The sequence below is a fragment of the Myodes glareolus genome, chromosome 17 (genome assembly GCF_982192425.1).
Source record: "Myodes glareolus chromosome 17, mMyoGla1.1, whole genome shotgun sequence".
Taxonomy (NCBI): domain Eukaryota; kingdom Metazoa; phylum Chordata; class Mammalia; order Rodentia; family Cricetidae; genus Myodes; species Myodes glareolus.
In genome coordinates this window covers 69,249,428-69,274,778 of record NC_142042.1, presented here as the reverse complement: position 1 = coordinate 69,274,778, position 25,351 = coordinate 69,249,428, and positions in this window count along the sequence as shown.

Below are 25,351 nucleotides of genomic sequence, written 5' to 3'. Positions count from 1 at the left end.
CTTTCCAGTGAGTACTTTCCTTCCAGTTTGTACAGACTGTCCAATGTGTACAAACTGTACAATATGTACATTATGTACAGTGTGTACATTCTGTCCATTGTGTACATTCTGTCCACAGTGTACATTCTGTCCAATGTGAACAACTGTCTAGTGTATTCAGACTGTTCAATATTTAGAGACTGTCCAGTGTGTAGTTATTTTCCAATGTGTACAGACTGTTCAGTGTATACAGACTGTCCAGTGTCTACAAACTGTCCAGTGTGTGCGGACTGTCCAGTGTGTTCAGACTCTCCAGTGTGTACAGACAGTCACTGTGTAATTATTCCCCGTGCGTACATTCCATCCCGAGTGTACAAATTGTCCAGTGTGTATAGACTGTTCAGTGTGTACAGGCTGCCCAGTTTGTAGAAATTGTCCAGTGTGTACATTCTGTCCAGGGTGTACATTCTGTCCAATGTGTGCAGACAGTCCAGTGTATACAGACTGTACAGCGTGTACATACTGACCAGTATGCACTTTCTGTCGAGTGTGTACAGACTGTCCAGTGTGTAGAACTGTCCATTGTGTCGATTCTGTCCAGTGTGTACAGACTGTCCAGTGTGTACATTCTGTCCAGTGTGCATATTCTATTCAGTGTGTACATTCTGTCCAGTGTGTACACTCCGTGTGGGTGTACAAACTGTCCAGTTTGTACATTCTGTCAAGTGTGTACATTCTGTCCAGTTTTGAAAGACTGTGGAGTATATGCAGACGGTCCAGTGTGTATATTCTGTCCAGTGTGTACAGAATGTCTAGTGAATAGAAACTGTCCAGTGTGTACATTCTGTCCAGTGTATACATTCTGTCCAGTATGTAAAGATTGTCGAGTGTATGCAGACTGTCCAGTGTGTACATTCTGTCCAGTATGTACCGACTATCCAGTTGTACAGACTGTCCATAATGTACGTTCTCTCCAGGGTGTACAGACTGTCCAGTGTGTACAAACAGTCTTGTGTGTACAGACTGTCCACTGAGAACATTCTTTCCAGTGTGAACAGACTGTCATGTATGTACAGACAGTCCAGTATTTACCTTTTGTCCAGGGTGTACTGATTTACCTCTTTGTACATGCTGTCCACTGTATACAGACTGTCCAGTGTGTACAGACTATCCAGTGTGTACAGACTTTCCAATGTGTACATTCTGTCCAGTGTGTACAGACTGTCCATTGTATCCTGACTCTCCAGTTTGTATATTCTGTCCAGTGTGTAGTGATTTACTAGTTTGTACATTCTGTCCAGTGTGTATATTCTGTCCTGTGTATACAGACTGTCCAGTGTGTATAGACTGTCCAGTAAATAGGGACTGTCCAGTGTGTGCATTCTGTCCAGTGTATGCAGACTGTCCAGTGTGTATGGACTGTCCAGTGTGTACATTCTGTCCAGTGTGTACAGATTGTCCAGTGTGTACAGATTTCCCAGTGTGTATTTTCTGCACAGTGTGTACATTCCGTCCTGGGTGTACACACTGTCCAGTGTGTACATTCTGTCCATTTAGTACAGAATTTCTAGTGAATAAAAACTCTCCAGTGTGTACAGACTTTCCCGAGTGTACATTCTGTCCAGTGTGTACAGACTGTCCTGTGTGTGCAGACTGTCCAGTGTATACAGAGTGCCCAGTGTGTTCATTCTGTCCAGTGTGTACAGACTGTCCAGTGTGTACAGACTGTCTAGTGTGTACAGACTGTCCGTTGAGTACATACTTTCCAGTGTGTACAGACTCTCAAGTATGTACAGACTGTTCAGTATGTACATTCTGTCCTGGGTGTCCTGATTTACCAGTTAGAACATTGTGTCCAGTGTGTATATCCTGTCCAGTGTATACAGACTGTCTTGTTGTACAGACTGTCCAGTATGTACATTCTGTCCAGTGTGCAAATTCTGTCCAGTGTGTACCAACTGTCCAGTTTTGCAGACTGTCCAGTGTGTACAGACTGTCCAGTCTGTATAGACTGTCCAGTGTGTACAGACTGTTCAATGTTTATAGACTCTCCAGTGTGTACAGGTTTTCCAGTGTTTACATTCTTTCCAGTGTATACATTCTGTCCAGTTTGTAGAGAATGTTCAGTGTATACAGACTGCGCAGTGTGTACAGACTGTCCAGTGTGTACATTATCTCCAGTGTGTACAAACTGTCCAGTGTTTACAGACTGTCCAGGTTGTACATACTGTCCATTGTGTACATTCTGTTCAGTCTGTACATTCTGTCCAGTGTGCACAGACTGTCCAGTGTGGACAGACTATCCAGTGGGTACAGCCTGTCCAGTGGGTACAGACTGTCAAATATGTACATTCTGTTTTGTGTACATTCTCTCCAGTGTGCACAGACTGTTCAATGTGTGCATTCTTTGGAGTTTGTACAGGTCGTCCAGTGTTTTCAGACTGTCCAGGTTGTTCAGACTGTCCAGTGTTTACCTTCAGTCCAGTGTGTACATTCTGTCCAGTTTGCACAGACTGTCCGGTGTATGCATACTTTTCAGTGTGTACAGATTGTCCATTGAGTACATTCTTACCAGTGTGTTCAGACTGTGCAATGTTTACAGACTGTCCAGTGTGCACAGAATGTACAGTTTGTACAGACTGTCCAGTGTGTAGAGAATATCCAGTGTTTACATTCTCTCCAGTGTGTACAAACTGTCCAGTGTTTACAGACTGTCCGGTTTGTAAACACTGTCCAATGTGTACATTCTGTACAGTGTCTACATTCTGTCCAGTGTGCACAGACTGTCCAGTGTGGACTTCCAATCCAGTGTGTACAGACTTTCCAGTGTGTACAGACTGTCAAATGTGTACATTCTCTAGTGTGTGCATTCTTTCCAGTGTGTACTGACTGCCCTGTGTATACAGACTGTCCAGTGTGTACAGATTTTCCGGTGTGTACATTCTCTCCAGTGTGTACAGACTGTCATTTGTGTACAGACTTTCCAGTGCATACAGACTGTTCTGTCTGTACATTTTGTCTAGTGTGCACAGACTGACCACTGTGTGCATTCTTTGGAGTTTGTACAGATAGTCCAGTGTTTTCAGACTGTCCAGGTTGTTCAGACTGTCCAGTGTTTACCTTCTGTCCAGTGTGTACATTCTGTCCAGTGTGCACAGACTGTCCAATGTATGCTTAATTTTCAGTGTGTACAGACTGTCCATTGAGTACATTCTTTCCAGTGTGTTCAGACTATGAAATGTTTACAGACTGTCCTGTGTCTACCGATTTATCAGTTTTCACAGACTGTCCAGTGTGCACAGACTGTACAGGTTGTGCAGACTGTCCAGTGTGTACAGACTGTCCAGTGTGTACATGCTTTCCAGTGAGTACTTTCCTTCCAGTTTGTACAGACTGTCCAATGTGTACAAACTGTACAATATGTACATTATGTACAGTGTGTACATTCTGTCCATTGTGTACATTCTGTCCACAGTGTACATTCTGTCCAATGTGAACAACTGTCTAGTGTATTCAGACTGTTCAATATTTAGAGACTGTCCAGTGTGTAGTTATTTTCCAATGTGTACAGACTGTTCAGTGTATACAGACTGTCCAGTGTCTACAAACTGTCCAGTGTGTGCGGACTGTCCAGTGTGTTCAGACTCTCCAGTGTGTACAGACAGTCACTGTGTAATTATTCCCCGTGCGTACATTCCATCCCGAGTGTACAAATTGTCCAGTGTGTATAGACTGTTCAGTGTGTACAGGCTGCCCAGTTTGTAGAAATTGTCCAGTGTGTACATTCTGTCCAGGGTGTACATTCTGTCCAATGTGTGCAGACAGTCCAGTGTATACAGACTGTACAGCGTGTACATACTGACCAGTATGCACTTTCTGTCGAGTGTGTACAGACTGTCCAGTGTGTAGAACTGTCCATTGTGTCGATTCTGTCCAGTGTGTACAGACTGTCCAGTGTGTACATTCTGTCCAGTGTGCATATTCTATTCAGTGTGTACATTCTGTCCAGTGTGTACACTCCGTGTGGGTGTACAAACTGTCCAGTTTGTACATTCTGTCAAGTGTGTACATTCTGTCCAGTTTTGAAAGACTGTGGAGTATATGCAGACTGTCCAGTGTGTATATTCTGTCCAGTGTGTACAGAATGTCTAGTGAATAGAAACTGTCCAGTGTGTACATTCTGTCCAGTGTATACATTCTGTCCAGTATGTAAAGATTGTCGAGTGTATGCAGACTGTCCAGTGTGTACATTCTGTCCAGTATGTACCGACTATCCAGTTGTACAGACTGTCCATAATGTACGTTCTCTCCAGGGTGTACAGACTGTCCAGTGTGTACAAACAGTCTTGTGTGTACAGACTGTCCACTGAGAACATTCTTTCCAGTGTGAACAGACTGTCATGTATGTACAGACAGTCCAGTATTTACCTTTTGTCCAGGGTGTACTGATTTACCTCTTTGTACATGCTGTCCACTGTATACAGACTGTCCAGTGTGTACAGACTATCCAGTGTGTACAGACTTTCCAATGTGTACATTCTGTCCAGTGTGTACAGACTGTCCATTGTATCCTGACTCTCCAGTTTGTATATTCTGTCCAGTGTGTAGTGATTTACTAGTTTGTACATTCTGTCCAGTGTGTATATTCTGTCCTGTGTATACAGACTGTCCAGTGTGTATAGACTGTCCAGTAAATAGGGACTGTCCAGTGTGTGCATTCTGTCCAGTGTATGCAGACTGTCCAGTGTGTATGGACTGTCCAGTGTGTACATTCTGTCCAGTGTGTACAGATTGTCCAGTGTGTACAGATTTCCCAGTGTGTATTTTCTGCACAGTGTGTACATTCCGTCCTGGGTGTACACACTGTCCAGTGTGTACATTCTGTCCATTTAGTACAGAATTTCTAGTGAATAAAAACTCTCCAGTGTGTACAGACTTTCCCGAGTGTACATTCTGTCCAGTGTGTACAGACTGTCCTGTGTGTGCAGACTGTCCAGTGTATACAGAGTGCCCAGTGTGTTCATTCTGTCCAGTGTGTACAGACTGTCCAGTGTGTACAGACTGTCTAGTGTGTACAGACTGTCCGTTGAGTACATACTTTCCAGTGTGTACAGACTCTCAAGTATGTACAGACTGTTCAGTATGTACATTCTGTCCTGGGTGTCCTGATTTACCAGTTAGAACATTGTGTCCAGTGTGTATATCCTGTCCAGTGTATACAGACTGTCTTGTTGTACAGACTGTCCAGTATGTACATTCTGTCCAGTGTGCAAATTCTGTCCAGTGTGTACCAACTGTCCAGTTTTGCAGACTGTCCAGTGTGTACAGACTGTCCAGTCTGTATAGACTGTCCAGTGTGTACAGACTGTTCAATGTTTATAGACTCTCCAGTGTGTACAGGTTTTCCAGTGTTTACATTCTTTCCAGTGTATACATTCTGTCCAGTTTGTAGAGAATGTTCAGTGTATACAGACTGCGCAGTGTGTACAGACTGTCCAGTGTGTACATTATCTCCAGTGTGTACAAACTGTCCAGTGTTTACAGACTGTCCAGGTTGTACATACTGTCCATTGTGTACATTCTGTTCAGTCTGTACATTCTGTCCAGTGTGCACAGACTGTCCAGTGTGGACAGACTATCCAGTGGGTACAGCCTGTCCAGTGGGTACAGACTGTCAAATATGTACATTCTGTTTTGTGTACATTCTCTCCAGTGTGCACAGACTGTTCAATGTGTGCATTCTTTGGAGTTTGTACAGGTCGTCCAGTGTTTTCAGACTGTCCAGGTTGTTCAGACTGTCCAGTGTTTACCTTCAGTCCAGTGTGTACATTCTGTCCAGTTTGCACAGACTGTCCGGTGTATGCATACTTTTCAGTGTGTACAGATTGTCCATTGAGTACATTCTTACCAGTGTGTTCAGACTGTGCAATGTTTACAGACTGTCCAGTGTGCACAGAATGTACAGTTTGTACAGACTGTCCAGTGTGTAGAGAATATCCAGTGTTTACATTCTCTCCAGTGTGTACAAACTGTCCAGTGTTTACAGACTGTCCGGTTTGTAAACACTGTCCAATGTGTACATTCTGTACAGTGTCTACATTCTGTCCAGTGTGCACAGACTGTCCAGTGTGGACTTCCAATCCAGTGTGTACAGACTTTCCAGTGTGTACAGACTGTCAAATGTGTACATTCTCTAGTGTGTGCATTCTTTCCAGTGTGTACTGACTGCCCTGTGTATACAGACTGTCCAGTGTGTACAGATTTTCCGGTGTGTACATTCTCTCCAGTGTGTACAGACTGTCATTTGTGTACAGACTTTCCAGTGCATACAGACTGTTCTGTCTGTACATTTTGTCTAGTGTGCACAGACTGACCACTGTGTGCATTCTTTGGAGTTTGTACAGATAGTCCAGTGTTTTCAGACTGTCCAGGTTGTTCAGACTGTCCAGTGTTTACCTTCTGTCCAGTGTGTACATTCTGTCCAGTGTGCACAGACTGTCCAATGTATGCTTAATTTTCAGTGTGTACAGACTGTCCATTGAGTACATTCTTTCCAGTGTGTTCAGACTATGAAATGTTTACAGACTGTCCTGTGTCTACCGATTTATCAGTTTTCACAGACTGTCCAGTGTGCACAGACTGTACAGGTTGTGCAGACTGTCCAGTGTGTACAGACTGTCCAGTGTGTACATGCTTTCCAGTGAGTACTTTCCTTCCAGTTTGTACAGACTGTCCAATGTGTACAAACTGTACAATATGTACATTATGTACAGTGTGTACATTCTGTCCATTGTGTACATTCTGTCCACAGTGTACATTCTGTCCAATGTGAACAACTGTCTAGTGTATTCAGACTGTTCAATATTTAGAGACTGTCCAGTGTGTAGTTATTTTCCAATGTGTACAGACTGTTCAGTGTATACAGACTGTCCAGTGTCTACAAACTGTCCAGTGTGTGCGGACTGTCCAGTGTGTTCAGACTCTCCAGTGTGTACAGACAGTCACTGTGTAATTATTCCCCGTGCGTACATTCCATCCCGAGTGTACAAATTGTCCAGTGTGTATAGACTGTTCAGTGTGTACAGGCTGCCCAGTTTGTAGAAATTGTCCAGTGTGTACATTCTGTCCAGGGTGTACATTCTGTCCAATGTGTGCAGACAGTCCAGTGTATACAGACTGTACAGCGTGTACATACTGACCAGTATGCACTTTCTGTCGAGTGTGTACAGACTGTCCAGTGTGTAGAACTGTCCATTGTGTCGATTCTGTCCAGTGTGTACAGACTGTCCAGTGTGTACATTCTGTCCAGTGTGCATATTCTATTCAGTGTGTACATTCTGTCCAGTGTGTACACTCCGTGTGGGTGTACAAACTGTCCAGTTTGTACATTCTGTCAAGTGTGTACATTCTGTCCAGTTTTGAAAGACTGTGGAGTATATGCAGACTGTCCAGTGTGTATATTCTGTCCAGTGTGTACAGAATGTCTAGTGAATAGAAACTGTCCAGTGTGTACATTCTGTCCAGTGTATACATTCTGTCCAGTATGTAAAGATTGTCGAGTGTATGCAGACTGTCCAGTGTGTACATTCTGTCCAGTATGTACCGACTATCCAGTTGTACAGACTGTCCATAATGTACGTTCTCTCCAGGGTGTACAGACTGTCCAGTGTGTACAAACAGTCTTGTGTGTACAGACTGTCCACTGAGAACATTCTTTCCAGTGTGAACAGACTGTCATGTATGTACAGACAGTCCAGTATTTACCTTTTGTCCAGGGTGTACTGATTTACCTCTTTGTACATGCTGTCCACTGTATACAGACTGTCCAGTGTGTACAGACTATCCAGTGTGTACAGACTTTCCAATGTGTACATTCTGTCCAGTGTGTACAGACTGTCCATTGTATCCTGACTCTCCAGTTTGTATATTCTGTCCAGTGTGTAGTGATTTACTAGTTTGTACATTCTGTCCAGTGTGTATATTCTGTCCTGTGTATACAGACTGTCCAGTGTGTATAGACTGTCCAGTAAATAGGGACTGTCCAGTGTGTGCATTCTGTCCAGTGTATGCAGACTGTCCAGTGTGTATGGACTGTCCAGTGTGTACATTCTGTCCAGTGTGTACAGATTGTCCAGTGTGTACAGATTTCCCAGTGTGTATTTTCTGCACAGTGTGTACATTCCGTCCTGGGTGTACACACTGTCCAGTGTGTACATTCTGTCCATTTAGTACAGAATTTCTAGTGAATAAAAACTCTCCAGTGTGTACAGACTTTCCCGAGTGTACATTCTGTCCAGTGTGTACAGACTGTCCTGTGTGTGCAGACTGTCCAGTGTATACAGAGTGCCCAGTGTGTTCATTCTGTCCAGTGTGTACAGACTGTCCAGTGTGTACAGACTGTCTAGTGTGTACAGACTGTCCGTTGAGTACATACTTTCCAGTGTGTACAGACTCTCAAGTATGTACAGACTGTTCAGTATGTACATTCTGTCCTGGGTGTCCTGATTTACCAGTTAGAACATTGTGTCCAGTGTGTATATCCTGTCCAGTGTATACAGACTGTCTTGTTGTACAGACTGTCCAGTATGTACATTCTGTCCAGTGTGCAAATTCTGTCCAGTGTGTACCAACTGTCCAGTTTTGCAGACTGTCCAGTGTGTACAGACTGTCCAGTCTGTATAGACTGTCCAGTGTGTACAGACTGTTCAATGTTTATAGACTCTCCAGTGTGTACAGGTTTTCCAGTGTTTACATTCTTTCCAGTGTATACATTCTGTCCAGTTTGTAGAGAATGTTCAGTGTATACAGACTGCGCAGTGTGTACAGACTGTCCAGTGTGTACATTATCTCCAGTGTGTACAAACTGTCCAGTGTTTACAGACTGTCCAGGTTGTACATACTGTCCATTGTGTACATTCTGTTCAGTCTGTACATTCTGTCCAGTGTGCACAGACTGTCCAGTGTGGACAGACTATCCAGTGGGTACAGCCTGTCCAGTGGGTACAGACTGTCAAATATGTACATTCTGTTTTGTGTACATTCTCTCCAGTGTGCACAGACTGTTCAATGTGTGCATTCTTTGGAGTTTGTACAGGTCGTCCAGTGTTTTCAGACTGTCCAGGTTGTTCAGACTGTCCAGTGTTTACCTTCAGTCCAGTGTGTACATTCTGTCCAGTTTGCACAGACTGTCCGGTGTATGCATACTTTTCAGTGTGTACAGATTGTCCATTGAGTACATTCTTACCAGTGTGTTCAGACTGTGCAATGTTTACAGACTGTCCAGTGTGCACAGAATGTACAGTTTGTACAGACTGTCCAGTGTGTAGAGAATATCCAGTGTTTACATTCTCTCCAGTGTGTACAAACTGTCCAGTGTTTACAGACTGTCCGGTTTGTAAACACTGTCCAATGTGTACATTCTGTACAGTGTCTACATTCTGTCCAGTGTGCACAGACTGTCCAGTGTGGACTTCCAATCCAGTGTGTACAGACTTTCCAGTGTGTACAGACTGTCAAATGTGTACATTCTCTAGTGTGTGCATTCTTTCCAGTGTGTACTGACTGCCCTGTGTATACAGACTGTCCAGTGTGTACAGATTTTCCGGTGTGTACATTCTCTCCAGTGTGTACAGACTGTCATTTGTGTACAGACTTTCCAGTGCATACAGACTGTTCTGTCTGTACATTTTGTCTAGTGTGCACAGACTGACCACTGTGTGCATTCTTTGGAGTTTGTACAGATAGTCCAGTGTTTTCAGACTGTCCAGGTTGTTCAGACTGTCCAGTGTTTACCTTCTGTCCAGTGTGTACATTCTGTCCAGTGTGCACAGACTGTCCAATGTATGCTTAATTTTCAGTGTGTACAGACTGTCCATTGAGTACATTCTTTCCAGTGTGTTCAGACTATGAAATGTTTACAGACTGTCCTGTGTCTACCGATTTATCAGTTTTCACAGACTGTCCAGTGTGCACAGACTGTACAGGTTGTGCAGACTGTCCAGTGTGTACAGACTGTCCAGTGTGTACATGCTTTCCAGTGAGTACTTTCCTTCCAGTTTGTACAGACTGTCCAATGTGTACAAACTGTACAATATGTACATTATGTACAGTGTGTACATTCTGTCCATTGTGTACATTCTGTCCACAGTGTACATTCTGTCCAATGTGAACAACTGTCTAGTGTATTCAGACTGTTCAATATTTAGAGACTGTCCAGTGTGTAGTTATTTTCCAATGTGTACAGACTGTTCAGTGTATACAGACTGTCCAGTGTCTACAAACTGTCCAGTGTGTGCGGACTGTCCAGTGTGTTCAGACTCTCCAGTGTGTACAGACAGTCACTGTGTAATTATTCCCCGTGCGTACATTCCATCCCGAGTGTACAAATTGTCCAGTGTGTATAGACTGTTCAGTGTGTACAGGCTGCCCAGTTTGTAGAAATTGTCCAGTGTGTACATTCTGTCCAGGGTGTACATTCTGTCCAATGTGTGCAGACAGTCCAGTGTATACAGACTGTACAGCGTGTACATACTGACCAGTATGCACTTTCTGTCGAGTGTGTACAGACTGTCCAGTGTGTAGAACTGTCCATTGTGTCGATTCTGTCCAGTGTGTACAGACTGTCCAGTGTGTACATTCTGTCCAGTGTGCATATTCTATTCAGTGTGTACATTCTGTCCAGTGTGTACACTCCGTGTGGGTGTACAAACTGTCCAGTTTGTACATTCTGTCAAGTGTGTACATTCTGTCCAGTTTTGAAAGACTGTGGAGTATATGCAGACTGTCCAGTGTGTATATTCTGTCCAGTGTGTACAGAATGTCTAGTGAATAGAAACTGTCCAGTGTGTACATTCTGTCCAGTGTATACATTCTGTCCAGTATGTAAAGATTGTCGAGTGTATGCAGACTGTCCAGTGTGTACATTCTGTCCAGTATGTACCGACTATCCAGTTGTACAGACTGTCCATAATGTACGTTCTCTCCAGGGTGTACAGACTGTCCAGTGTGTACAAACAGTCTTGTGTGTACAGACTGTCCACTGAGAACATTCTTTCCAGTGTGAACAGACTGTCATGTATGTACAGACAGTCCAGTATTTACCTTTTGTCCAGGGTGTACTGATTTACCTCTTTGTACATGCTGTCCACTGTATACAGACTGTCCAGTGTGTACAGACTATCCAGTGTGTACAGACTTTCCAATGTGTACATTCTGTCCAGTGTGTACAGACTGTCCATTGTATCCTGACTCTCCAGTTTGTATATTCTGTCCAGTGTGTAGTGATTTACTAGTTTGTACATTCTGTCCAGTGTGTATATTCTGTCCTGTGTATACAGACTGTCCAGTGTGTATAGACTGTCCAGTAAATAGGGACTGTCCAGTGTGTGCATTCTGTCCAGTGTATGCAGACTGTCCAGTGTGTATGGACTGTCCAGTGTGTACATTCTGTCCAGTGTGTACAGATTGTCCAGTGTGTACAGATTTCCCAGTGTGTATTTTCTGCACAGTGTGTACATTCCGTCCTGGGTGTACACACTGTCCAGTGTGTACATTCTGTCCATTTAGTACAGAATTTCTAGTGAATAAAAACTCTCCAGTGTGTACAGACTTTCCCGAGTGTACATTCTGTCCAGTGTGTACAGACTGTCCTGTGTGTGCAGACTGTCCAGTGTATACAGAGTGCCCAGTGTGTTCATTCTGTCCAGTGTGTACAGACTGTCCAGTGTGTACAGACTGTCTAGTGTGTACAGACTGTCCGTTGAGTACATACTTTCCAGTGTGTACAGACTCTCAAGTATGTACAGACTGTTCAGTATGTACATTCTGTCCTGGGTGTCCTGATTTACCAGTTAGAACATTGTGTCCAGTGTGTATATCCTGTCCAGTGTATACAGACTGTCTTGTTGTACAGACTGTCCAGTATGTACATTCTGTCCAGTGTGCAAATTCTGTCCAGTGTGTACCAACTGTCCAGTTTTGCAGACTGTCCAGTGTGTACAGACTGTCCAGTCTGTATAGACTGTCCAGTGTGTACAGACTGTTCAATGTTTATAGACTCTCCAGTGTGTACAGGTTTTCCAGTGTTTACATTCTTTCCAGTGTATACATTCTGTCCAGTTTGTAGAGAATGTTCAGTGTATACAGACTGCGCAGTGTGTACAGACTGTCCAGTGTGTACATTATCTCCAGTGTGTACAAACTGTCCAGTGTTTACAGACTGTCCAGGTTGTACATACTGTCCATTGTGTACATTCTGTTCAGTCTGTACATTCTGTCCAGTGTGCACAGACTGTCCAGTGTGGACAGACTATCCAGTGGGTACAGCCTGTCCAGTGGGTACAGACTGTCAAATATGTACATTCTGTTTTGTGTACATTCTCTCCAGTGTGCACAGACTGTTCAATGTGTGCATTCTTTGGAGTTTGTACAGGTCGTCCAGTGTTTTCAGACTGTCCAGGTTGTTCAGACTGTCCAGTGTTTACCTTCAGTCCAGTGTGTACATTCTGTCCAGTTTGCACAGACTGTCCGGTGTATGCATACTTTTCAGTGTGTACAGATTGTCCATTGAGTACATTCTTACCAGTGTGTTCAGACTGTGCAATGTTTACAGACTGTCCAGTGTGCACAGAATGTACAGTTTGTACAGACTGTCCAGTGTGTAGAGAATATCCAGTGTTTACATTCTCTCCAGTGTGTACAAACTGTCCAGTGTTTACAGACTGTCCGGTTTGTAAACACTGTCCAATGTGTACATTCTGTACAATGTCTACATTCTGTCCAGTGTGCACAGACTGTCCAGTGTGGACTTCCAATCCAGTGTGTACAGACTTTCCAGTGTGTACAGACTGTCAAATGTGTACATTCTCTAGTGTGTGCATTCTTTCCAGTGTGTACTGACTGCCCTGTGTATACAGACTGTCCAGTGTGTACAGATTTTCCGGTGTGTACATTCTCTCCAGTGTGTACAGACTGTCATTTGTGTACAGACTTTCCAGTGCATACAGACTGTTCTGTCTGTACATTTTGTCTAGTGTGCACAGACTGACCACTGTGTGCATTCTTTGGAGTTTGTACAGATAGTCCAGTGTTTTCAGACTGTCCAGGTTGTTCAGACTGTCCAGTGTTTACCTTCTGTCCAGTGTGTACATTCTGTCCAGTGTGCACAGACTGTCCAATGTATGCTTAATTTTCAGTGTGTACAGACTGTCCATTGAGTACATTCTTTCCAGTGTGTTCAGACTATGAAATGTTTACAGACTGTCCTGTGTCTACCGATTTATCAGTTTTCACAGACTGTCCAGTGTGCACAGACTGTACAGGTTGTGCAGACTGTCCAGTGTGTACAGACTGTCCAGTGTGTACATGCTTTCCAGTGAGTACTTTCCTTCCAGTTTGTACAGACTGTCCAATGTGTACAAACTGTACAATATGTACATTATGTACAGTGTGTACATTCTGTCCATTGTGTACATTCTGTCCACAGTGTACATTCTGTCCAATGTGAACAACTGTCTAGTGTATTCAGACTGTTCAATATTTAGAGACTGTCCAGTGTGTAGTTATTTTCCAATGTGTACAGACTGTTCAGTGTATACAGACTGTCCAGTGTCTACAAACTGTCCAGTGTGTGCGGACTGTCCAGTGTGTTCAGACTCTCCAGTGTGTACAGACAGTCACTGTGTAATTATTCCCCGTGCGTACATTCCATCCCGAGTGTACAAATTGTCCAGTGTGTATAGACTGTTCAGTGTGTACAGGCTGCCCAGTTTGTAGAAATTGTCCAGTGTGTACATTCTGTCCAGGGTGTACATTCTGTCCAATGTGTGCAGACAGTCCAGTGTATACAGACTGTACAGCGTGTACATACTGACCAGTATGCACTTTCTGTCGAGTGTGTACAGACTGTCCAGTGTGTAGAACTGTCCATTGTGTCGATTCTGTCCAGTGTGTACAGACTGTCCAGTGTGTACATTCTGTCCAGTGTGCATATTCTATTCAGTGTGTACATTCTGTCCAGTGTGTACACTCCGTGTGGGTGTACAAACTGTCCAGTTTGTACATTCTGTCAAGTGTGTACATTCTGTCCAGTTTTGAAAGACTGTGGAGTATATGCAGACGGTCCAGTGTGTATATTCTGTCCAGTGTGTACAGAATGTCTAGTGAATAGAAACTGTCCAGTGTGTACATTCTGTCCAGTGTATACATTCTGTCCAGTATGTAAAGATTGTCGAGTGTATGCAGACTGTCCAGTGTGTACATTCTGTCCAGTATGTACCGACTATCCAGTTGTACAGACTGTCCATAATGTACGTTCTCTCCAGGGTGTACAGACTGTCCAGTGTGTACAAACAGTCTTGTGTGTACAGACTGTCCACTGAGAACATTCTTTCCAGTGTGAACAGACTGTCATGTATGTACAGACAGTCCAGTATTTACCTTTTGTCCAGGGTGTACTGATTTACCTCTTTGTACATGCTGTCCACTGTATACAGACTGTCCAGTGTGTACAGACTATCCAGTGTGTACAGACTTTCCAATGTGTACATTCTGTCCAGTGTGTACAGACTGTCCATTGTATCCTGACTCTCCAGTTTGTATATTCTGTCCAGTGTGTAGTGATTTACTAGTTTGTACATTCTGTCCAGTGTGTATATTCTGTCCTGTGTATACAGACTGTCCAGTGTGTATAGACTGTCCAGTAAATAGGGACTGTCCAGTGTGTGCATTCTGTCCAGTGTATGCAGACTGTCCAGTGTGTATGGACTGTCCAGTGTGTACATTCTGTCCAGTGTGTACAGATTGTCCAGTGTGTACAGATTTCCCAGTGTGTATTTTCTGCACAGTGTGTACATTCCGTCCTGGGTGTACACACTGTCCAGTGTGTACATTCTGTCCATTTAGTACAGAATTTCTAGTGAATAAAAACTCTCCAGTGTGTACAGACTTTCCCGAGTGTACATTCTGTCCAGTGTGTACAGACTGTCCTGTGTGTGCAGACTGTCCAGTGTATACAGAGTGCCCAGTGTGTTCATTCTGTCCAGTGTGTACAGACTGTCCAGTGTGTACAGACTGTCTAGTGTGTACAGACTGTCCGTTGAGTACATACTTTCCAGTGTGTACAGACTCTCAAGTATGTACAGACTGTTCAGTATGTACATTCTGTCCTGGGTGTCCTGATTTACCAGTTAGAACATTGTGTCCAGTGTGTATATCCTGTCCAGTGTATACAGACTGTCTTGTTGTACAGACTGTCCAGTATGTACATTCTGTCCAGTGTGCAAATTCTGTCCAGTGTGTACCAACTGTCCAGTTTTGCAGACTGTCCAGTGTGTACAGACTGTCCAGTCTGTATAGACTGTCCAGTGTGTACAGACTGTTCAATGTTTATAGACTCTCCAGTGTGTACAGGTTTTCCAGTGTTTACATTCTTTCCAGTGTATACATTCTGTCCAGTTTGTAGAGAATGTTCAGTGTATACAGACTGCGCAGTGTGTACAGACTGTCCAGTGTGTACATTATCTCCAGTGTGTACAAACTGTCCAGTGTTTACAGACTGTCCAGGTTGTACATACTGTCCATTGTGTACATTCTGTTCAGTCTGTACATTCTGTCCAGTGTGCACAGACTGTCCAGTGTGGACAGACTATCCAGTGGGTACAGCCTGTCCAGTGGGTACAGACTGTCAAATATGTACATTCTGTTTTGTGTACATTCTCTCCAGTGTGCACAGACTGTTCAATGTGTGCATTCTTTGGAGTTTGTACAGGTCGTCCAGTGTTTTCAGACTGTCCAGGTTGTTCAGACTGTCCAGTGTTTACCTTCAGTCCAGTGTGTACATTCTGTCCAGTTTGCACAGACTGTCCGGTGTATGCATACTTTTCAGTGTGTACAGATTGTCCATTGAGTACATTCTTACCAGTGTGTTCAGACTGTGCAATGTTTACAGACTGTCCAGTGTGCACAGAATGTACAGTTTGTACAGACTGTCCAGTGTGTAGAGAATATCCAGTGTTTACATTCTCTCCAGTGTGTACAAACTGTCCAGTGTTTACAGACTGTCCGGTTTGTAAACACTGTCCAATGTGTACATTCTGTACAATGTCTACATTCTGTCCAGTGTGCACAGACTGTCCAGTGTGGACTTCCAATCCAGTGTGTACAGACTTTCCAGTGTGTACAGACTGTCAAATGTGTACATTCTCTAGTGTGTGCATTCTTTCCAGTGTGTACTGACTGCCCTGTGTATACAGACTGTCCAGTGTGTACAGATTTTCCGGTGTGTACATTCTCTCCAGTGTGTACAGACTGTCATTTGTGTACAGACTTTCCAGTGCATACAGACTGTTCTGTCTGTACATTTTGTCTAGTGTGCACAGACTGACCACTGTGTGCATTCTTTGGAGTTTGTACAGATAGTCCAGTGTTTTCAGACTGTCCAGGTTGTTCAGACTGTCCAGTGTTTACCTTCTGTCCAGTGTGTACATTCTGTCCAGTGTGCACAGACTGTCCAATGTATGCTTAATTTTCAGTGTGTACAGACTGTCCATTGAGTACATTCTTTCCAGTGTGTTCAGACTATGAAATGTTTACAGACTGTCCTGTGTCTACCGATTTATCAGTTTTCACAGACTGTCCAGTGTGCACAGACTGTACAGGTTGTGCAGACTGTCCAGTGTGTACAGACTGTCCAGTGTGTACATGCTTTCCAGTGAGTACTTTCCTTCCAGTTTGTACAGACTGTCCAATGTGTACAAACTGTACAATATGTACATTATGTACAGTGTGTACATTCTGTCCATTGTGTACATTCTGTCCACAGTGTACATTCTGTCCAATGTGAACAACTGTCTAGTGTATTCAGACTGTTCAATATTTAGAGACTGTCCAGTGTGTAGTTATTTTCCAATGTGTACAGACTGTTCAGTGTATACAGACTGTCCAGTGTCTACAAACTGTCCAGTGTGTGCGGACTGTCCAGTGTGTTCAGACTCTCCAGTGTGTACAGACAGTCACTGTGTAATTATTCCCCGTGCGTACATTCCATCCCGAGTGTACAAATTGTCCAGTGTGTATAGACTGTTCAGTGTGTACAGGCTGCCCAGTTTGTAGAAATTGTCCAGTGTGTACATTCTGTCCAGGGTGTACATTCTGTCCAATGTGTGCAGACAGTCCAGTGTATACAGACTGTACAGCGTGTACATACTGACCAGTATGCACTTTCTGTCGAGTGTGTACAGACTGTCCAGTGTGTAGAACTGTCCATTGTGTCGATTCTGTCCAGTGTGTACAGACTGTCCAGTGTGTACATTCTGTCCAGTGTGCATATTCTATTCAGTGTGTACATTCTGTCCAGTGTGTACACTCCGTGTGGGTGTACAAACTGTCCAGTTTGTACATTCTGTCAAGTGTGTACATTCTGTCCAGTTTTGAAAGACTGTGGAGTATATGCAGACTGTCCAGTGTGTATATTCTGTCCAGTGTGTACAGAATGTCTAGTGAATAGAAACTGTCCAGTGTGTACATTCTGTCCAGTGTATACATTCTGTCCAGTATGTAAAGATTGTCGAGTGTATGCAGACTGTCCAGTGTGTACATTCTGTCCAGTATGTACCGACTATCCAGTTGTACAGACTGTCCATAATGTACGTTCTCTCCAGGGTGTACAGACTGTCCAGTGTGTACAAACAGTCTTGTGTGTACAGACTGTCCACTGAGAACATTCTTTCCAGTGTGAACAGACTGTCATGTATGTACAGACAGTCCAGTATTTACCTTTTGTCCAGGGTGTACTGATTTACCTCTTTGTACATGCTGTCCACTGTATACAGACTGTCCAGTGTGTACAGACTATCCAGTGTGTACAGACTTTCCAATGTGTACATTCTGTCCAGTGTGTACAGACTGTCCATTGTATCCTGACTCTCCAGTTTGTATATTCTGTCCAGTGTGTAGTGATTTACTAGTTTGTACATTCTGTCCAGTGTGTATATTCTGTCCTGTGTATACAGACTGTCCAGTGTGTATAGACTGTCCAGTAAATAGGGACTGTCCAGTGTGTGCATTCTGTCCAGTGTATGCAGACTGTCCAGTGTGTATGGACTGTCCAGTGTGTACATTCTGTCCAGTGTGTACAGATTGTCCAGTGTGTACAGATTTCCCAGTGTGTATTTTCTGCACAGTGTGTACATTCCGTCCTGGGTGTACACACTGTCCAGTGTGTACATTCTGTCCATTTAGTACAGAATTTCTAGTGAATAAAAACTCTCCAGTGTGTACAGACTTTCCCGAGTGTACATTCTGTCCAGTGTGTACAGACTGTCCTGTGTGTGCAGACTGTCCAGTGTATACAGAGTGCCCAGTGTGTTCATTCTGTCCAGTGTGTACAGACTGTCCAGTGTGTACAGACTGTCTAGTGTGTACAGACTGTCCGTTGAGTACATACTTTCCAGTGTGTACAGACTCTCAAGTATGTACAGACTGTTCAGTATGTACATTCTGTCCTGGGTGTCCTGATTTACCAGTTAGAACATTGTGTCCAGTGTGTATATCCTGTCCAGTGTATACAGACTGTCTTGTTGTACAGACTGTCCAGTATGTACATTCTGTCCAGTGTGCAAATTCTGTCCAGTGTGTACCAACTGTCCAGTTTTGCAGACTGTCCAGTGTGTACAGACTGTCCAGTCTGTATAGACTGTCCAGTGTGTACAGACTGTTCAATGTTTATAGACTCTCCAGTGTGTACAGGTTTTCCAGTGTTTACATTCTTTCCAGTGTATACATTCTGTCCAGTTTGTAGAGAATGTTCAGTGTATACAGACTGCGCAGTGTGTACAGACTGTCCAGTGTGTACATTATCTCCAGTGTGTACAAACTGTCCAGTGTTTACAGACTGTCCAGGTTGTACATACTGTCCATTGTGTACATTCTGTTCAGTCTGTACATTCTGTCCAGTGTGCACAGACTGTCCAGTGTGGACAGACTATCCAGTGGGTACAGCCTGTCCAGTGGGTACAGACTGTCAAATATGTACATTCTGTTTTGTGTACATTCTCTCCAGTGTGCACAGACTGTTCAATGTGTGCATTCTTTGGAGTTTGTACAGGTCGTCCAGTGTTTTCAGACTGTCCAGGTTGTTCAGACTGTCCAGTGTTTACCTTCAGTCCAGTGTGTACATTCTGTCCAGTTTGCACAGACTGTCCGGTGTATGCATACTTTTCAGTGTGTACAGATTGTCCATTGAGTACATTCTTACCAGTGTGTTCAGACTGTGCAATGTTTACAGACTGTCCAGTGTGCACAGAATGTACAGTTTATACAGACTGTCCAGTGTGTAGAGAATATCCAGTGTTTACATTCTCTCCAGTGTGTACAAACTGTCCAGTGTTTACAGACTGTCCGGTTTGTAAACACTGTCCAATGTGTACATTCTGTACAGTGTCTACATTCTGTCCAGTGTGCACAGACTGTCCAGTGTGGACTTCCAATCCAGTGTGTACAGACTTTCCAGTGTGTACAGACTGTCAAATGTGTACATTCTCTAGTGTGTGCATTCTTTCCAGTGTGTACTGACTGCCCTGTGTATACAGACTGTCCAGTGTGTACAGATTTTCCGGTGTGTACATTCTCTCCAGTGTGTACAGACTGTCATTTGTGTACAGACTTTCCAGTGCATACAGACTGTTCTGTCTGTACATTTTGTCTAGTGTGCACAGACTGACCACTGTGTGCATTCTTTGGAGTTTGTACAGATAGTCCAGTGTTTTCAGACTGTCCAGGTTGTTCAGACTGTCCAGTGTTTACCTTCTGTCCAGTGTGTACATTCTGTCCAGTGTGCACAGACTGTCCAATGTATGCTTAATTTTCAGTGTGTACAGACTGTCCATTGAGTACATTCTTTCCAGTGTGTTCAGACTATGAAATGTTTACAGACTGTCCTGTGTCTACCGATTTATCAGTTTTCACAGACTGTCCAGTGTGCACAGACTGTACAGGTTGTGCAGACTGTCCAGTGTGTACAGACTGTCCAGTGTGTACATGCTTTCCAGTGAGTACTTTCCTTCCAGTTTGTACAGACTGTCCAATGTGTACAAACTGTACAATATGTACATTATGTACAGTGTGTACATTCTGTCCATTGTGTACATTCTGTCCACAGTGTACATTCTGTCCAATGTGAACAACTGTCTAGTGTATTCAGACTGTTCAATATTTAGAGACTGTCCAGTGTGTAGTTATTTTCCAATGTGTACAGAATGTCCAGTGTATACAGACTGTCCAGTGTCTACAAACTGTCCAGTGTATGGGGACTGTCCAGTGTGTTCAGACTCTTCAGTGTGTACATACTGTCACTGTGTACTTTTTTCCCGTGTGTACATTCCGTCCCGAGTGTACAAATTGTCCAGTGTGTACAGACTGTTCAATGTGTACAGAAAGTCCAGTTTGTAGAAATTGTCCAGTGTGTGCATTCTGTCCAGGGTGTGCATTCTGACCAGTGTGTGCAGACAGTCCAGTGTATACAGACTGTACAGCGTGTACATACTGACCAGTGTGCACTTTCTGTCCAGTGTGTACAGACTGTCCAGTGTGTAGAGACAGTATACTGTGTACAGAATGTCCAGTGTATACAGACTGCCCAGTGTGTACTGACCCTCCTGTGTGTAGAGATTATCCAGTGTGTACATTCACTCCAGTGTGTACAGACTGTCCAGTGTTTATAGGCTGTCCAGTTTGTAAAGAATCTCCATTGTGTACATTCTGTCCAGTGTGTAAATTCTGTCCAGTGTGTACATTCTGTTCAGTTTGTACAGAATGTCCAGTGTATACAGACTGTCCAGTGTGTACAGACTGTCCAGTGTGTATAGACTGTCCAGTGTGTACATTCAGTCCAGTGTTTACATTCTGTCCTTTGTGTACAGACTCTCCAGTGTATACAGAATGTCCAGTAAGTACAGACTGTCCAGTGTGTATGAATTTTCCAGTGAGAACATTCTTTTGTGTTTCTACAGACTGTCCAGTGTGTACGGACAGTAATGTGTGTACCTTTTGTCCAGTGTGTACACTCTGTCCATTATGTATATTCTGTCCAGTGTGTACAGACCGTACTGTTTGTACAGACTGTCCAGTGTGCACTTTCTGTCCAGTGTGTACATTCAATCCTGGGTGTACAAACTCTCCAGTGTGTACAGTCTTTCCAGTTTTTAGAAACTGTCCAGTGTTTACAGACTGTTCAAGGTGTGCAGACTGTCCATTGCGTATAAACTGTTCAGTTTGTACAGACTGTCCAGTGTGTAGAAACTGTCCAGTGTGTTCAGACTGTCCAGTACATACAGACTGTCCAGTGTGTACAATCTGTCAAGTGTGTCCAGACTTTCCAGTGTGTACAGACTGTCCAGTGTGTACTGAGTGTCCAGTGTGTACTTTCTGTCCAGTGTGTTCAGACTGTCCAGTGCGTGCAGACTGTGCATTGTGTACAATCTGTCAACTGTGTACAGACTTTCCAGTGTGTACAGACTGTCCATGTGTACTGACTGTCCAGTGTGCATATTCTGTCCAGTGTGTATAGACTGTCCAGTGTATGCATGTTCTCCAGTGTGTACCGACTGTCCAGTGTGTCCTTTCTGTCCAGTATGTGCATTCGAGCTTGGTGAACAAACTCTCCAGTGTGTACAGACTTTCCAATGTGTACAGAGAGTCCAGTGTGTGCAGACTGTCCAGTGTTTACAGACTGGTCAGGGTTTCCAGATTGTCCAGTGTGTACAGATTTTCCGAAAGTATATTCTATCCTGTGTGTACATTATGTAAAGTTTGTACAAACTAGACAGTGTATATAAACTATCCAGTGTGTACAGACTGTCCAATGTTTAGAAACTGTTCTGTGTGTACATTCTGTCCAGAGTGTAGAGACTCTCCTGTGTGTACAGATTGTCCAGTGTGTACAGACTCTCCAGTGTGTACATTCTGTCCAGTGTGTACATCCTATCCAATGTGTACAGACAGTCCAGTGAATACAGACTGTTCAGGTTGTAAAGACTGTCTAATGTGTACAGACTGTCGAGTGAGTGCATTCTTTCCAGTGTGTTCAGACTGTCCAGTGCGCACAGACTGTCCAATATGTACATTCTTTCCAGAGTGTACATTCTGTCCACTGTGTCCATTCTGTCCAGTGTGTACAGACTGTCCAGTGTGATCAGACTGTCCCGTGTTTACAGACTGTCCAGTGTGTAAAGATTTACCAGTGTGTACATCGTGTCCAGTGTGCACAGATTGTCCAGTGTATGCAGACTCTAAAGTGTATATAGACTATCCAGAGTGTACAAAGTGTTCAGTGTTTACATTCAGTCCAGTATGTACATTCCGTCCTGGTTGTTCAAATTTTGGAGTGTGTACAGACTGTACAGTGTGCACAGACTTCCAGTGTGTACAGAATTTTCGTGTGTACAGACTGTTCAATGTTCACAGACGGTCCCGTGTGTACAGATTTTCCAGCCTTACATTCTGGCCAGTTTGTAGATACTGTCCAGTGTATACAGACTGTCCAGTGTGTACAGACAGTTTATTGTGTACAGACTGTCCACTTTGTACATTCTGTCTAGTGTGTGCAGACTGTCTAGTGTATACAGACTGTCCATTGTTTACACACTGTCCACTGTGTACATATTTTCCAGTGTGTACATTCTGTCCAGTATGTACAGACTGTCCAGTGTGTACAGACTGTAGAGCGTGCACAGATTGTCCGGTGTTACAGACTGTCCAGTGTGTACAGACTGTTCAGTGTTTACAGACTGTCCAGTGTGTTAAGATTTTCCAAAGTGTACATTCTGTACTGTGTGTACAATCTGTCCAGTGTGTCCAGACTGTCCTGTATAAACATTCTCTCCATTGTGTACAGACTTTCCAGTGTGTACAAACTGTAGTGTTTTTAGACTGTCCAGTGTGTACAGATTTACCAGTGTGTACATTCTGTCCAGTGTGTCCATTCTCTCCAGTGTACAGACTGTCCAGTGTATACAGGCTGTCCAATGGGTGCAGATTGTCCAGCGTACAGAAACTGTCCACTGTGTAGTAATTGTTCAGTGTGTACAGACTATCCATTATTTAATGACTTTTCAGTGTTTACTGACTTTCCAGTTTGTACATTCTGTCCAATGAGTATAGAATGTCAAGTATTTACATTCTGTAAATACTTTATTACATTCTGTCCAGTGTGTACATTCTGTCCACTGTGAACATTCTGTCCTGTTTTTACATTCTGTCCAGTATTTACAGATTGTCCAGTGTGTACAGACTGTCCAGTGTGTACAGACTGTTCAGTGAGTACATTCTTGCCAGTGTGTACAGACTGTCCAATGTGTACATACTGTCAAGTATGTACTTTATGTACAGTGTGTACACTCTGTCCTCTGTGTACATACTGTCCACTGTATACAGACTGTCCAGTACGTACAGATTGTCCAGTGTGCACTTTATTTCCAGTATGTACATTCCATACAGGGTGTACACACTGTCCAGTGTTTTCAGACTGTCTTATGTGTACTTTCTGTCCAGTGTGTAAAGACTGTCCACTGTGTACTTTCTGTACAGTGTGTAGAGACTTTCCAGTATGTACAGTCTGTCAAGTGTGTTCATTTAGTAAAGTGTTTAGCTTCTGTCGAGTGTATACATTCTCTCCAGTGTGTAGAGATTGTCCTGTGTGTACAGACTGTCCAGTGTGTACAGCCTGTCCAGTGTGTAGAGACTCTCGAGTGCATACATTCTCTCCAGGGTGTAAAGACTGTCCAGTGTGTATAGGATGTCCAGTGCGTACAGACTGTCCAGTATAAACATTCCCTCCAGTGTGTACATTCTGTCCACTGTATACAATATGTCCAGTGTGTACACACAGCACAGTGTGTACAGAATGTTCAGTGTATACAGACTGTCCAGTGTGTACAGATTGATAAGTGTGTACATTCTGTCAAATGTATACATTCTGTCCAGGGTGTACAGATTGTCCAGTGTGTAAGACTGTCCAGTGTGTACAAACTGATAAGTGTGTACATTCGGTCCAGAGTGTACATTCTGTCCAGTGTGTACACACTGTACAGTGTGTTATGACTGTCCAGTGTTTAAAGACTGTCCAGTGTGTACAGATTTACCAGTGTGTACATTCTGTCCAGGGTGTACATTCTATCCAGAGTGCTCAGACTGTCCAGTGTATACAGACTCTCCAGTGGGTGCAGACAGTCCAGTTTGTACAAACTCTCCAGTGTCTAGAAACTATCCAGTGTTTACAGACTGTCCAGTGTGTTCAGATTGTCCAGTGTGTACTGAATTTCCGGTGTGTACATTCTGTACAGTGTGTACAGATTGTCCAGTGTGTACAGACTGTCCAGTGCGTACATTCTGTCCTGTTTTCACATTCCTGCCAGTGTGTACAGACTGTGCAGTGAATACAGACTGCGCAGTCTGTACAGACTGTGCAGTGTGCAGAGACTATCCAGTGTGGACTTTTTGTCCATTGTGTTGACTGTCCAGTGTGTACAGACTGTCCAGTGTGTACAGACTGTCCAGTGTGTACAGACTGTCCTGTGTGTACATTCTGTCCAATGTTTAAATTCTGTCCAGTGTCTACTGACTGTCCAGTTTATACAGACTGTCCAGTGTTTACACACTGTCCAGTGTGTATAGACTTACCAGTGAGTACATTCTTTTCAGTGTGTTCAGACTGTCCAATGTGTACAGACAGTCCAGTGTGTACATTGTGTCCAATATATACATTCTGTCCAGTATGTATATTCTGTCCAGTGTGTACAGACTGTCCAGTGTATACAGACTGTCCATTGTGTACAGACTCTCCAGTGTGTACAGACTGTCCAGTGTTCTGAAACTGTTCAGTGTGTACATTCTGTCCAATGTGTACATTCTGTCCAGTAATTATATTCTGTCCAGTGTGTACAAATGTTCAGTGTGTACAGACTGTCAAGTGTGTACACCCAGTCCAGTGTGTAGAAACTGTCCAGTGTGTACAGAGTATCCAGAGTATACATACGGTCCAGTGTGTACTGACTACCTGTGAGTATAGACTGTCGAGTGTTTATATTCTGTCCTGAGTGTAGAGACTGTTCATTGTGTACAGATTGTCCAGTGTGTACAAACTGTCCATTGTGTACATTCTGTCAAGTGTGTACATTCTGTCCAGGGTGTGCAGATTGCCCAGTGTATACAGACTGTCCAGTTTGGACAGATGGACAAGTGTGTACATTCTGTCCAGTGTGTACATTCTGTCCATTTTCTACAGACTCTCCAGTGTATGGAGACGGTCCATTATGCACATTCAGTCCAGTGTGTAAAATCTGTCCACTGTGAACATTCTGTCCAATGTTTACAGACCGTC